Source organism: Sceloporus occidentalis, unplaced genomic scaffold, assembly GCF_023333645.1.
Source record: "Sceloporus occidentalis isolate IW3139 unplaced genomic scaffold, rSceOcc1.0.p SCAF_1, whole genome shotgun sequence".
Lineage (NCBI taxonomy): Eukaryota > Metazoa > Chordata > Lepidosauria > Squamata > Phrynosomatidae > Sceloporus > Sceloporus occidentalis.
In genome coordinates, this window is record NW_028316981.1 from 112013483 (window position 1) to 112027724 (window position 14242).

Below are 14242 nucleotides of genomic sequence, written 5' to 3' on the forward strand. Positions count from 1 at the left end.
TGGTAAATAAATATTGATAAACTGAAACCTGTAGTGGCATAAATACAAATGACATGAAATCATCAATCCACCCACGTTTTTAAAACAAGCTTCTGAAGGGGGCAAAATTTCTTAAAAGTCTGGAGATGTCAATCAAATTTGTGGTCCAGTGGGTCTGCTGTATTTGCAGGCTAGCAATCCCCTGATTTGATCACCCATGGATAGCCACACCCCATATTATTCAGTGGTGGCATATGCAAACAGACATAATAATGCAGATGTACACAGGTTGCATTTTTTTTTTTTTTTTTTTGCCATCCATAGGGGAGGGATCAAAACTCATGGATGGGATGGTTCCACTGTATTTAATTTTATTTGTCAATAGGAATGGGGTGGGAAATGAAAAGTGGTTTTAAAAAGTGTTTCTTGAATGTCTGAAATTATGGATTTATTCTGTACAAAATTTACACATGTTACTTTTTAGACAGAAAATAGCATTTTTTCTATAGTGAACAGATAAATTTTCTCTGCAGAAAATATTTCTGTTCAGATAAATGTCACAATGAGAATAAAACTGCTAATATTACTCATTGCTTTCTTCAAGAACAAAGCTAGTGAAGAATTACAATTGACCCTCTGTTTTCGTGGGGGATCTGTTCCGGACCTGTGCCAACACAGGCTCCCCATTTTTAAAACCACCATGGCTGGCAGGTAAAGTATAATGCAATCTTCTCCAGGAATGTCTGAATCCATTGCATGTGGCTGACAGACACTAACAGAAATTTCATTAAGTGTATTTTTGATATGAACTTCAGAAAATTCACAGATATATTTATGCTTACTACCCTTCCAAATTTAAATTTAAATTGTAAATTTGATGGTTGTTGGTTTTAATTTACAAACTGCCTTAAGTATCAGTGTTGGAGATAAAGGCAGGTGGTGGAGGTAGTGGTGACAACAGAGATGGAAATGATAGTGGCAATTCCTGCTCCTCTGATCCAAATTATCATTCCAGCTGCTTTTTTTTTCCCTTAAAGGGGTCCTCCAAGTGTGTGCTTTGATGGCAGAACTATTTCTGGTGACTCCATTCCTTGGCTTGCCAACATAGCTGCTGGGACAAAGATCAGTCATACTGCCAGTTCTGCCTCAGGCAGAGCCTGTTCGATGATAGACCATATTCCTGTTCTCTTTAACAGAGACAAAAAGAGCTGAACTCACAAAGTCATCCTGAGACTTCTGTTTCAATTCAGCAGAATTGTAAATGCAGTAACACCCAAGAGCTGAGTCACAATTCATGAAGAGGCATAAGCATAGGTGTTGTAACTGTGAAGTGAGTGCTATTACATGTAATATATTACATGTTTGAATTAATTGTGTTGTATAAAAGTTAGCTATTTTTTCTAGGAAAAAATGGCAATAGCTTCCATGTATTTACAAATGCACATATATCACATAAGCAATCGTTAATATCTGTTCTTGATACCACACTATTTTCCCTAGGGTATGAAGTGCCAACCAATGTCAATCTTACCATGATATTTTCTGGAGGAAAAAAGAAGAAGCAAAGATACAAGTTCACAGGCCATCTGTCTTTGACAAGATTGCATCTGGAATATAGATTCATTTCATTCATTCACCTAAAACAGTTAAAATTTGATGGATGATAATGACAAATATTAATGTTAATAATGTCATCCTAAAATGAGAGAGGTTTGTATTGATCTTACAAAGATTTCCTGATCCCCTATTTATGGAGTTTTGCTGATCCATATGGTGGAGAGACTACTTCCAATCCTTTAATTTACATGTCTCTTGGACCCATTAAGTAACAAAATGAATAGCTCTCAGTGTGACTGAAGACTCCTGCTGAAATCATCCTTAAACACTGGCAATTGGCAGCTGTTCAGCAACACCAATCAATCAGTTTAGCTTGTGGAAAGGGAGAAAAGACATGTGCAGAGTAAGTGGTATGGGACATAGATAACTGGGGTTCACCCCTTGCATCTCATAGGCTCCAAGATGCACACAAGTAATGAAAGTTGGAGTTCCTCCACGATTTAGGGAAATTGAGATTATGGGTCCAGCAAGGTAAATGTGACCAGTATAATACCCAAAGCACTTCAGCAATCTCTCGAAAGTTTACAAAAGTGGTGATGGCTAAAATATTTTTGGACATTGTGCCATTTACATGGTTGTTTTTTACAGCAATATTTAATGCATATTTAAAGGCCAGAATGTCAAATTTAAACGTACATCATATTTCAACCTTAGCAGCCAAAGCAGCCAAATGTCCATTTCACAATTAAAAAGAAAAGTGACTATTAATCCTCCAACTAGTGATGGTGCTGATTCTCCCTTTGATGATCTTGGAAAATGAATTGAAGTCACATTTATCTTCGAATTCCATCCCAAATATGTTAGATCTCTCTATGTGTATTCAATTTAGAATAAACCTGATTTTGTACCAGCAGTACCGAGTTTCATTCATTGCCAGATTTACCTTCCCCTGATGCCTCTAAATTTTTTTGCTATTTCTCCTTGCAAACATACATTCTGTAGGAAAGACTTAGAAGGGTAGTAAACAGGTAACATGACCCTATCTGAATTTAGTTAGTTTGATACTTATTTGAATCAGACCCAAATTAACAGGGCCATTTCTAAAGGAGACCTAGGAGTCAAACAGACCGGCACCTTGGAGCAGTCAGAGGTCGTTCCAGCCCCAATCGACCTTTGATCAGGGTGGGAGCATGACAACTGGATGCCATGGTCCCAAGGCTGGCCTCTACCGTGGTCTGGAATGGATTGCCTGCAAGGAATGATTTTTCCCTGCTCCTTTTGTGACTGGCTTTGGGCCACATTAGTCAGCCTCAGCTTGGCTTCCAGCCAATCCAGGCGAATGCATCATCTGCATGCTACACTCCTGGATCAGCCCAAAGGCAGCACTTTTTGCCACTCTGATTCAGGCCCAAGAAACACATGCCTTCCCTAGTTCCAACATGCCACAGATACAAGTAGAGAAACTCCAATTCCAGTGAAGTTAATCAATGTTATCTAATGCATAATCTATTGGTGCTTTGTTGTCATATCCCTTTAAGTTATTTTTGACTTATGGTGGCCATAAGGTGAACCTATCATGGGTTTTCTTAGCAAGATTTTTCAGAAGGGGTTGGCTGAGAAGTGGGTTTCTATGGGTGAACAGAGTTTAGACCTCCAGAATTGTATTCTAATTCTCAAACAACTACACATCCTAGCTCTCAGTGATAGTACTGGAACCAGACCCAGCCCTGAAATCACAATTGCAATGCAATGTAATTCTTTGGTCATTTTTTTTTTCTTTAGGATATGACTAGCACTTTTAATAATGCTCTTCTTACTTCAAGAAGGTCTTCCAAAACTGCAGCTTTTGATAATTATTTGCAGTTTAAGACTAATATGCGGCAGTATTGAAAAGTTCTCATCATGCCCCACTTCCCAAAGTGTGAACACAATTTTGTCACTGTACCTTGAAAGAGTGTTCTTTAACTGCCAATTTGCAGGATCACAGATTTAATTTCTGATTTTTTTCCAGATAATTGACAGAACCAGGTCAATGAAAATATGGAATTTCCAAGTGATGAACTCTGGAATGTCATGAAGTTCCTGTTCCTGCAGAAGAAAATGGCAGAGGAAATCCAGGAGTGTATGATGCAAGAAATCAGTGACTAGTGACTGTCACAGTCAACTGTGAAGAAGTGCTGTGCCAACTTTCAGCATGGAGATTCTGAGGCTGAAGATGCAGCAAGGTCTGGGAGGTCTTCAACAGTGTCAGCTCCTGAAGTTGTTCAGCTTTTTTGTTTCAGCTCCTGAAATTTTTGAGCATGTTTTCTTCACCTAATTTTGCACTGTGCTCTAACCACTTCTGTTGGATATGTTGGACAATTTATATATTCACCATATCAAATGTTCACTTTTGCTATCTTCAGTGACATGAGAAAAATTATGAGAGACTACTAGATTAATTCTGACTCTCAAGAGACCTACGCTTTCCTTTAGGCTTTATATATATTGCTTCTCCCCCAATCCAATGATTCCAGAGATGAAGCCAGCCTTTCAAAGGCGAAGCCAGCATTTAAATTTAAATGACACACTCTATGGACTATTGGCAGAGTGGTGGAGGCACGGCTGAGGTCATTTAAGACTTGCTCACCCCTCACTCTCCCTTCCTTGAAGCACTGGACCACCCTCCTGCCTCTACATCAGTGTGAGCTAATTTATGGTCACTTTGGGGCTCAGTAGGAATTTTCTCCCCTTTCCAGGGTTTTTTTTGTCTGGGGTCTAAGATATTGGCCTGGGTGTGGTCATAAAGAGGTTTCACAGAATAGGTGGGGGGAGATAGAGGTTCAGGTGAACACCTCGGCACCCTCCTAAAGGGTGAAGGTAAAGTCTCTGGAACAGGCTTTTGTATCTTGTGACTAAACAGGAGGGGAAAGAGACTTGCTTTGGGGTTGGCCTGAGATTTACACCTTCACCTATCTTGTGAGTTAAGCTTATGGGTTGCCTTTTGGGCTCAGGTACTTCACCCAGGGGATGTTGATGATTTGGTCTGGGAGTAGGCTATCCACCAGCTGTTACCACACTCGGTTTCTCCCCTCTATGTTTTTTTGGAGATCTTGAAGAAATAAAGTTAATAGGTTAAGTTAAATAAAAGTTGCCCATTTTATAATCTGGTCTCATTATTTCATGAGTGTCTGGTCTCATTATTTCATGAGTTTTTCAGCAATAGATGCTTTCCATCTGACACACTATACTTACCACATGAAAACTACTTCAAACTGGGCCTATACTGCTAAATGGTTTCCTCCTTGATATTCTTGCAGAGAAGATGAAAAATGTAAGCTACACAACCAAACCCTATGATGACAGGTTGGGAGAAATGAATATGTTTAGCTGGGAGGTGACTGAAAGATAATACAAGAATCCTTCAAATGGATAGGGCCAGAACCAGTGGAGTCAAATAGTAATATATGATATCCTAATGAATCATAAAGAAGAATTTCTTGGCAGCAAGAAAAATTCACAGATGAAAAATACTACTACAAAAGGCAGTGCATTCTCCTTTACTGCAGTTTATTTTTTAAAAAGAGAGTTTGGATGTCCATCTGTCAGTGATATTTTAGCTGTGAACCCCCGTGTTGGGACTGGGACTCGAAGTCCCTATCTATTCTATCATTCTATGGTTTTTGTTGTGTGCTTCAGCTTTTTGTCTGGCTGGTCTCCTCTGCTTTCAAATTTTCAAAATGTTGTCTTGACCCATAATGTGGAGGCTGATCTTTGTGGTGCAAAAAAACCAGACACCTTGCTCATGTGACAGTTTTTAAAAGGTACCACCAGTAAGCTTCCAGCTAAAAGTCTCCCAAGCTGAAGAATTGTTTGTTTATATACTAAAGTCCTGAAAAATTGTATCTCTTTTCTCATCATTGATAACAAGGACAACATTAAGCAAACTCACACCCCCAGTAACAGCACAGAATCAGAATAAAGAAGCCTTCATTGTCTTCCTGTAAACACTTTCTGCATTCTGGTCAATAATAATAATAATAATAAAAGGTAGAAAAATCAAGGACAACTGAGGGAATATTTCATATTGTCTGCAATGCCTTATCTCTCTTGTTCCTACATGTATTTGCTTATTCGATTCTTTGTCCATATGAATCCCTATCAAAAATTGATTTCAGCAAAAATATGCACACAACAGATATATAAATGACAGGATATATGTAGATGTCATGTGAACACTTGCAATGAACACGTCTCATTGTAATCAGACTTTCAAATCATGCTGTTTTGCAAAGACCAGAAGTGAAAAATATGGAAAGAATAAAAATCATCTTGGAGAGGTGATATTTTATTAATGGAATTATATTTGCTTTTCATTAAAGGGGCAAAGGTGAATAAATACAAAAGTCCAGTGAGAATTTCCCTCAATTTAGATTTTAATTTGAGGACCAAGGACTCATTATCCTTTCACCTTTAGGTACTAGGAATATTAATCTTAAAGTGACAGTTACTGCTTTAAACTCTGGTCAAGAGCACTGCATGGTGAAGGTTCTGCTCTTAGGCTGAATTACAAATTAAAGGCAATTAATTTGCTAAAATGCAATTATGGGATGCAAATTCTAAACCACAGGATTGCTGTTCTGCTGAGTTCACAGCGATATAAAAAAGACAATCAACTTCCAGTGCACATTTATATGCATTAAGTAGAGAGAGAAGGGGAAATGGGGTATTCCTGGAAAGACTTATTTTTATTCTATAAGAAAACAAGAAAAGAGGGGAGAGAGGAGGTAAAAAGGGAAAATAAAATTGATTTTATACTATATATATATATATATATATATATATATATATATAGTATAAAATCTATATATATATATATATATATATATATATATATATATATACATACACAGTGGTACCCCGGGATACGAATGCTCCGGGATACGAAATTTCTGGGTTACGAATAAAATCTATTTAAAAAAACTGTTCCGCGTTACGAATGTTTTTTCGGCTTACGAAAAAACTTTTGGTGCTTTTCGGCGCTATTTCGCACCAAATCGCGGCTTTTCCCCATTAGCGCCTATGGGTTTTTCGGCTTACGAAGCCTTTCGGGTTACGAAAGCGGCGGCGGAACGAATTACTTTCGTAACCCGGGGTACCAGTGTATATATATAGTATATATTGTTGTAGTCTATATAAAGCATGGGGTGTATATATATTCATAATATGATTCAGCATAAGTGTTAATATTTAGCTAATTTCTTGAGAATTTGTATGATCCCTTTAGGGTAAGTCACTTTTCCATTTTGTTTAAAGAAACAAACAAATAAAAAACACTAGGGAGTAAAAACCACTGGATAGAGATGGTGTGTCATATCATACAACATGTGTATTTCCCTTATCAGATTTTGTCTTTTAAAGAACTCAGGTACACAGCCTCCTAGAAAAAAAAGTATTCAGTTTTGCAAGTTGTCAGTAGTGAACCTTACACTATTGTACTGCTACTCTGAATATTGAATGCTAGCAATACAGTCACATGAACATTGTGAATATTATATATCAGTCATGTTTTGATTTGGAGATTTATTATTATTATTATTATTATTATTATTATTATTATTTTATGCATTTTATCCCATCTGCCTCATTCATCAAAATAGTGAAGCAACTTAATTCACAATCTCTTCTGTGAACTCACTAGGTGACTTTAGACAAACCACTATTTTGGGGGCACTGTTTGAGCCTTTGCTTCCTCCCCATCATCCTTCAAGCCTTTTCTTTCCCCTAAACCCATTCCCCAATCACCAGGCTGATGCTCGGACAATAGCAGGAAGCAGAATAGAAGTCTTCCCCCTCTATTTTCCAGTGACTGCTACACAGAATTGTGGGCTTAATTTGATTGCTGGACTTTGGGAATTTTATCACCCAAATAGGCTTTCTAATTGGAACAGCTCTTTTAGTCAATTCATATAGTGTAACTGCTACCCTCTTAACATCATCAACCCAGTTAACATCAAGATCACAGAAGTAATTTCCTCAAGGGATTCTTCAAGAGCTCCTACAAAGTCAGTGGACTATTGTACAGTGCGCCTGCGTCATACGTGGGTGCACTACACACTGCTTTCAGCATACTCTGCAAGCAGCACCAGAAGAAGCAGTGCCGCACACCAGAAGAAACAATGGCGCGTATGTCTGTGGCACACATGCACCGCCACTGCGCTGCAAGCACGAGCCTCATTACTTGCTATATCTTTTACGCGGGGAGGTCTGGAATGTGGGGGGTGGTCCTTTTACATTTCTGATTAATATCTAAACTAGAGGGGAAAAATTAGGAAGAGAAGGAGAAGTTGCACTCAAAGCTCTTGGGAAAAATATATCACTGGGAACAAGTGGCATACCAATAGAACTTTTCAAGCAAGAGAGACAGAATCCATGCAAATTCTAACCAAATCTAGATATACATTCCAATCCTAAAGAAAAGGGACACCAACAATTGGAGCTGTATATCCTATGCAAGCAAAGTAATGTTCAAAATTCTGCAACAAAGACTTTTACCATATATGGAGAAAGAAAGACTAAAGTTCAGGAAAGGAAGAGCCACAAAGGATCATATTACAGACTTTCAATAATGGTCCACACCAAAAAATTTCAAAAGAACCCCCCCCCCCCATGCTTTATAGACCATAACAAAGCCTTTGTGTAGATCATGGAAAACTATGGATCCCTCTTAAAGAAATGGGTGCACCACAACATGATTATCATAATGCATGACTTGTATCCAGAGCACAAGACCACCATTATGGAAAACAGAATGGTTTCCAATGGGCAAGGGAGTCAGGCAAGCATGAATTTTATCACCCTATTTTATCACCCTATCTTTTTGCATGTATGCTGAACATATCATAAGTAAAGCTGGATTAGTCTCTGAGGAAAGAGGCATGCAAATTTGAGGAAGGAGCAACAATAATTTAAGATATGGAGATGGCATTATACTACTAGTAGAAAATAGCAAAGACTTGGAATGACTAATGAAGAAAGTCAAGGAAGAAGGTTTACAGTTGAATATTTAAAAAAAATGACCATAAATTATTTATTTATTTTTATTATTTATTTTTTATTAATAAATTGCTTTATAAAAAACAAACAAATAAAAAATCACATTACATAGCACTGACAGAAGAAAGAAAAAGAAAAACATATATCTACACCCAAGAAAACTATAACAGACCAATATAAAGGAGAAAAGAAAGGAAAAAAAAAACCACTAACAGACAGCAGAAAACAACCTTTCATACATATTTAACCTCCTGATGTTAAAGTTCATTAGCCTGTGATATATTGTATAAATTTAGTCCTTAATATATTTTTTATGAATTAAAGTTCTATGTGCTGTTTGCTTCTTATATATGAATAAACTGTCATATTTCATCAATAAGAAAAGTTTCACATTACCAGATATAGAAAAAAAAATTAGAAGGTTCCTAGTACATCTTTCTTCTATTTCCCCAATTTTTCCCCCCAAAAGAGAGATTATTTAACATATAAATTTATCCATTTTTTTCCCTTTTCCACAAATTTTATTAATGGCATCCAGTTCTTTTTATGTTTGTTCCAAAAAATGACCATAAATTATTTAAATAACATCAAAGTAGACAACAAAGACATGGAGATAGTCAAAGATTTCCTATAAAAACTGGCTCAGTCATTAATGAAAATGGAAAAGGCAGTCAAAAAGAAGGCTAGGATTTAGAAGAGCAGCTATGAATGAACTTGGTCCTCAAATATCAAAATATCAAAATGTATAATAAAATCAGTATTGTCTCTGCCAACATATTTCCATTTTTTATGCACTGCTATGAAAATTCTCTAGTTAAAAACAAAATTAGAGGAAGAGAATAATCTCATTTCAAATATGTTGCTGGAGAAGAGTTTTGTGGATACCATGATTTGAAGGTACACAACAATGGACTGTCAAAAAGACAAATAGTTAGTGCAGTGTTAATTGGGTGATGTGCAGTTTGCGGGACTGGAAAAGAGGTTGAGACTTAGGACCTCATCGCACGGGGCTTTTAGAATGGCCCTGGTGCAGAACTAAAGGGGACAGGAAGGGAATGGATCGGGGAAAGGACACATTTCACCACATGCTGGACACACCGCCGATGCTGCCAGAGGTCCCTGTTCCATTCCCCAAACATCTCACAGAGGGCAATTTTCAGGCACTATTTTGAAGAGGTCCTGAAAATTGCCCTCTGTGGGATGGTTGTAGAATGGAACGGGGACTTCCGGCAGCATTGGCGATGTTCCAGCATGTGGTAAAATGTGTCCTTTCCCCATTCTCTTCCCTTCCCACCCCCTTTCGTTCTGCGCTGGGGCCATTCTAAAAGCCTCATGCAATGAGGTCCTGTAACACATAATGGCTCATGTGGGCTGTGTTGGAGAAGGGACAGGGGCAGTGTCAAGGCTGCTTAGGGGCTAATTGTCCCTTTGTCTCCCTGTTTGCTGAAATGCTGACCCACCCTCCCAACTCTTCAGCATTGTGAGTTTTCTGGTTGTTATGGGGCTGGGTGGGAATTTTATCATCTTTCCAAGGTTTTTTTCCCCTTCCCTGCACTTGGGGTCTTGGACAATTGGCTGGGGTGTTGTCTTAAATAGGTGTTCACCTGGCTGATATTGAAGGGAAATATTGGATTTGGTGAGCACTTCAGCACCATACAGGGTTGAAAGTTAAGTGTCCAGAACTGCCTCTTTAGGTCATGTAAGTAAAGAGGTAGGGAAAGAGATTTGCCTTGGGGCTAGTTTGAGATATATGCCCTAAGTTAAGTCATGAGAGTTGAGTGGGTAAATCTCAGGTTGACATTTCAGCTGTGGGCTGGCCAGGAAGAAGCCCAGTCTTGGGTCATCCCCAAGGCCCGGGTGTTTCACTCAGAGGAAGCTGGTGAGGTATCTGAGAAAATACCATTTGTCCCAGCTACTTCCACACTAACAACCTGTGCAGACTGACCAATAAGGCCAGCCAGGGGGGAGGAGTTGGGGATTGGAGTCCACACAATGCATGCCCTGACTATGGCCCATGGCAGCATGAGGCCACGCACCACACCACATAGTGTGCAGCATCATGGTGCTCCTCTGGTGCTGTGTTTAGATGATGCAACAGCAAAGGAGCACCATAAAGCCATGGCACAGTGGCTAATGTGTTCTTTCCATGGTGCAAAAAGAAGCCACTTTTGGGGCACCTTTTTGCATCATGGAAAGGCCAGACTGGGGCCACAGTGTGCAGTTGCTGTTGCCCCGATCTAACTCTAAAAGGGACAGTCTGCACAGCCCCTAGGTTTCTCCCCACAATTTTACAGATCTCTGAAAAGAAACAATTAAATATGATAATTTAAGTAACTGGCCCATTTTACAACTCAGCTCCCTGTGTCTGGTCTTGTTATGTCTCTGGTAGGTCAGCAAATACATCCTAGAGCAAATCTTCCTAGAAGCCAAAATAACTAAGATGAAATATTTATCTTTTGGACATATTATGCGAATACATCTCACTAGAAAAGACCATAATGCTTGGTAAGGTAGAAAGCAGTAGCAAATAAAGGAAGACCACATCACAAATAGATTGACTCAGTTAAGGAAGCCCCATCCATGATTTTTTACACTGAGCAAATCTGTTGGTAACAGGATGGCTTGGTGGTCTCTTAGTCGTAGGGCTGACATAAGTCCAAAAGCACCTAATGACAGTTAACATTAAAAAATAGTTCTTATTATGGTCCCTGGTATAGTAAAAAATATTTGAAATACAGGTGCTGCAATATAGTCCCCATAGCCATGGCCCAAAGCAGTTCCAAAAATAGAAGCACTTCTATTGCTGAGTATTTTTTCATCTTTACTAAACAGAAATCTTTTATACCTGTAATGAGTTTTACTTGCCAGTTCAAAAGCCATCCCAACATGCAAGACAACAATATATTATCATAGGAAAATTCCATTTCACTTTAGCTGCTGTGAGGATGACAGTTAAGCAAAGATGAAATAGAGGATTCTGAGAGGGATTACCAGTGATACCATCCTCATCTCTCATAACTGAGACATCCCACCTTTTTGAAACTGTGGGGATTGGCTTCATTACACCAATGATTAGCCACTGAAGTAAAACATGTGGTTGGATGAATTTATCACAAATGAGCCTAGCCCTGATAAGCTTGGCAAGGCAGGACACAATGAAGTAATAGAGTTGAAGTAAATTTTTGTACCTTGTCCACAGCCACACTGGCTGGAGTATTCTGAATGTTCTAGTCCCTGAAAGCTAAATTTCCATGCTCTGTATGGGGATGGGAAGAGTACTGCGACAGGGTTCCAATTTTAGTGTTCAGGTAAGGTAAGAAATAGATTCAAGTTGAATATTTTTTTCCTTTATTTTCCAGTTAACACGAAGGAGGGTGGGCTGCTTGTGCTAATATAATTGGCACACATTCCCCATCAGTCTGTCGGCTATATCGGGGATCAATGTTCTGTAGTCCCTCAGCATGCAAGGACATTCTGTTAAAATAATAAAGAAGCCTTCAGAGTTTTTAAAAACTCAGATACATAAGAAAAATGAACTTTTTTGACTAAAGAAGTGATGTAAACTCTTCATAGGAAATCAAAGTGAAGCATTCTTCAGGAAAAATAGAAACTGTGCCAGTATAATTCTCTGTTTCTTCTTCTGTCAAATAGTTAAGATCCTATGACCATTTTGCTTTGATCTTACTCATAGCTTTGCTATCTCTTTGAAGCAGCATGGCACAAACTCTGGGCACCAGCTTATTAAAGCACAAGTTATTGTTAAAAGCAAATTCCAGCTGAGTACAAGCTGATTCAAATAAGATCCCTTCAAATTGTTTACAAAGAATACTGTAAAACTGGTGGGGGTGTGTGGAAAGAAAAGCTACCCTGTAATTTGTTTTGGAATTTTTAAAACTCACTTATGAGAAACTGTTTGGCTTCTCTTCCCCCACCCCCCTTTCTTTTCTTTCGTACCTTCTTTTTTTTTTTTTTTAAGTAATGTTCAATTTCTCCCCAGGTCCTACAAGTATATTATGTCTTATCAATGGAATTATACAGACATACCTGACAGCTGAAATGGGCTTCCAGTTACTTCCTTGAAAAACAGATGTAATTTCCTTTTCTGTTTTTACACACACACACAAAACCTTATTCTCCTTTATCAGTCCAATTGACTTGCACATGGATAAACAACAAATAACAAGTTGTTTCCCCTTTTATTGCAAAACAGAAGCCCTAATGAGTTTGAGTTTTCCTGATGTCAGTTCTTGATCAGAATTCTGTTCCCAAGTTTCTGCACTGACTCTTTTTAAAGTACCTGGCATCACATTCAAAAGATCAAGAACCATCTAAACCTTCCATGGAAGCAGAGAGAGAGAGAAGTCATGTCCTGCACTAAAGCAATGTTAGTAAAACTGGGTTTGCAACCAATACTCCTAGGAGTATTCAAAAATATTATAACCTCATTACATATCATGTTTGTTATGATTGTCATGCAGTTTTATTAATAAGGACAGTATTTTACTGATTGTATCTTTGCATTTGTATCTTTATATTTATTTTATTGGATGTAATCTCACCTTGATCCACAGGGAGAGGTAGGAAATAATAATAATAATAATAATAATAATAATAATAATAATAATAATAATAATCCTTTGTAAATATTCCAAGAATTCAAAGCCAGGGGTTAGAGTGGCAGAAGCAATACTTGGAAGGTGTTTCCAAATGTGTAGATGGAATCTGTAAATTCTGGGAAAACTACTAGTAAGTACATTAAAAGTTGTATTAATATGTGAATTGATATTTCATAGGATGCTAATTGCATGACCTGCAGAAAGTGTACCATAAACCCTGTGTTTTGCTGAATGAATCCATGAAGCCAACTTGAAACTATTTTCTAGCCTCACAAGCACTCAAGTATGCTCAGTATTCAGTAATGGTTTCAAGCTCTTTCTTGTTAGCCTTGCTAGTGTGCTTGCCCTCACCCCAACCTTGGAGAGGCCTTAGAAACAGGTCATTCGTGTTATTGGCCAGTACTTGAACATCAATGCAAAGTCTGTGATTGCTTGGGATAGACTAGATCTTTCTTGCAATTCTGAAGTCACATAAATTGAATAGTTTTGGAGAGTAAATGCTGTATATTTGGGCTAGAATTTTAGGGAGAGAGTGCAATGTTTATACTATGATGAGTTTCTTGATGTCTGTATATTAATTATCTCAACTAACCTTGAGCTAAACATGGCCACCACCCACAGATTTATTGAGAATTTTGCCCCACACAAAGTGCAGAGAGAAATTATTTGAGTGGGAAGGTGTGTAAATTGCTGTACGTTCAGAGCAGTGGATACTTGCTACAACACAAAGGGTTTGGGTGATATCTTAGTTCAAAGGCAAGCTATATGTTCAGATCTTCAGTGGAGCAATGACATATGATGATATGCCATTGTTTTCAGGGTCACTTTGCAGAGGGATGGTTTCTTCCATGAGTGACAAGCTACTGCTTATCTTTGGAACAAGATGTTTGTTTTTAAAAAGGAAATAATGAAGAAAGACCACTTGGTCACATCATGTACTAGTAAGAACCTCTCACCCCACTGTTTAGATCCTCACCCCTGGAATTACAAGATTTTGGATGAGATTAATGTTAAATCAAGGACTAATTTGAATGAGAACTTGAGTTACACTTGTA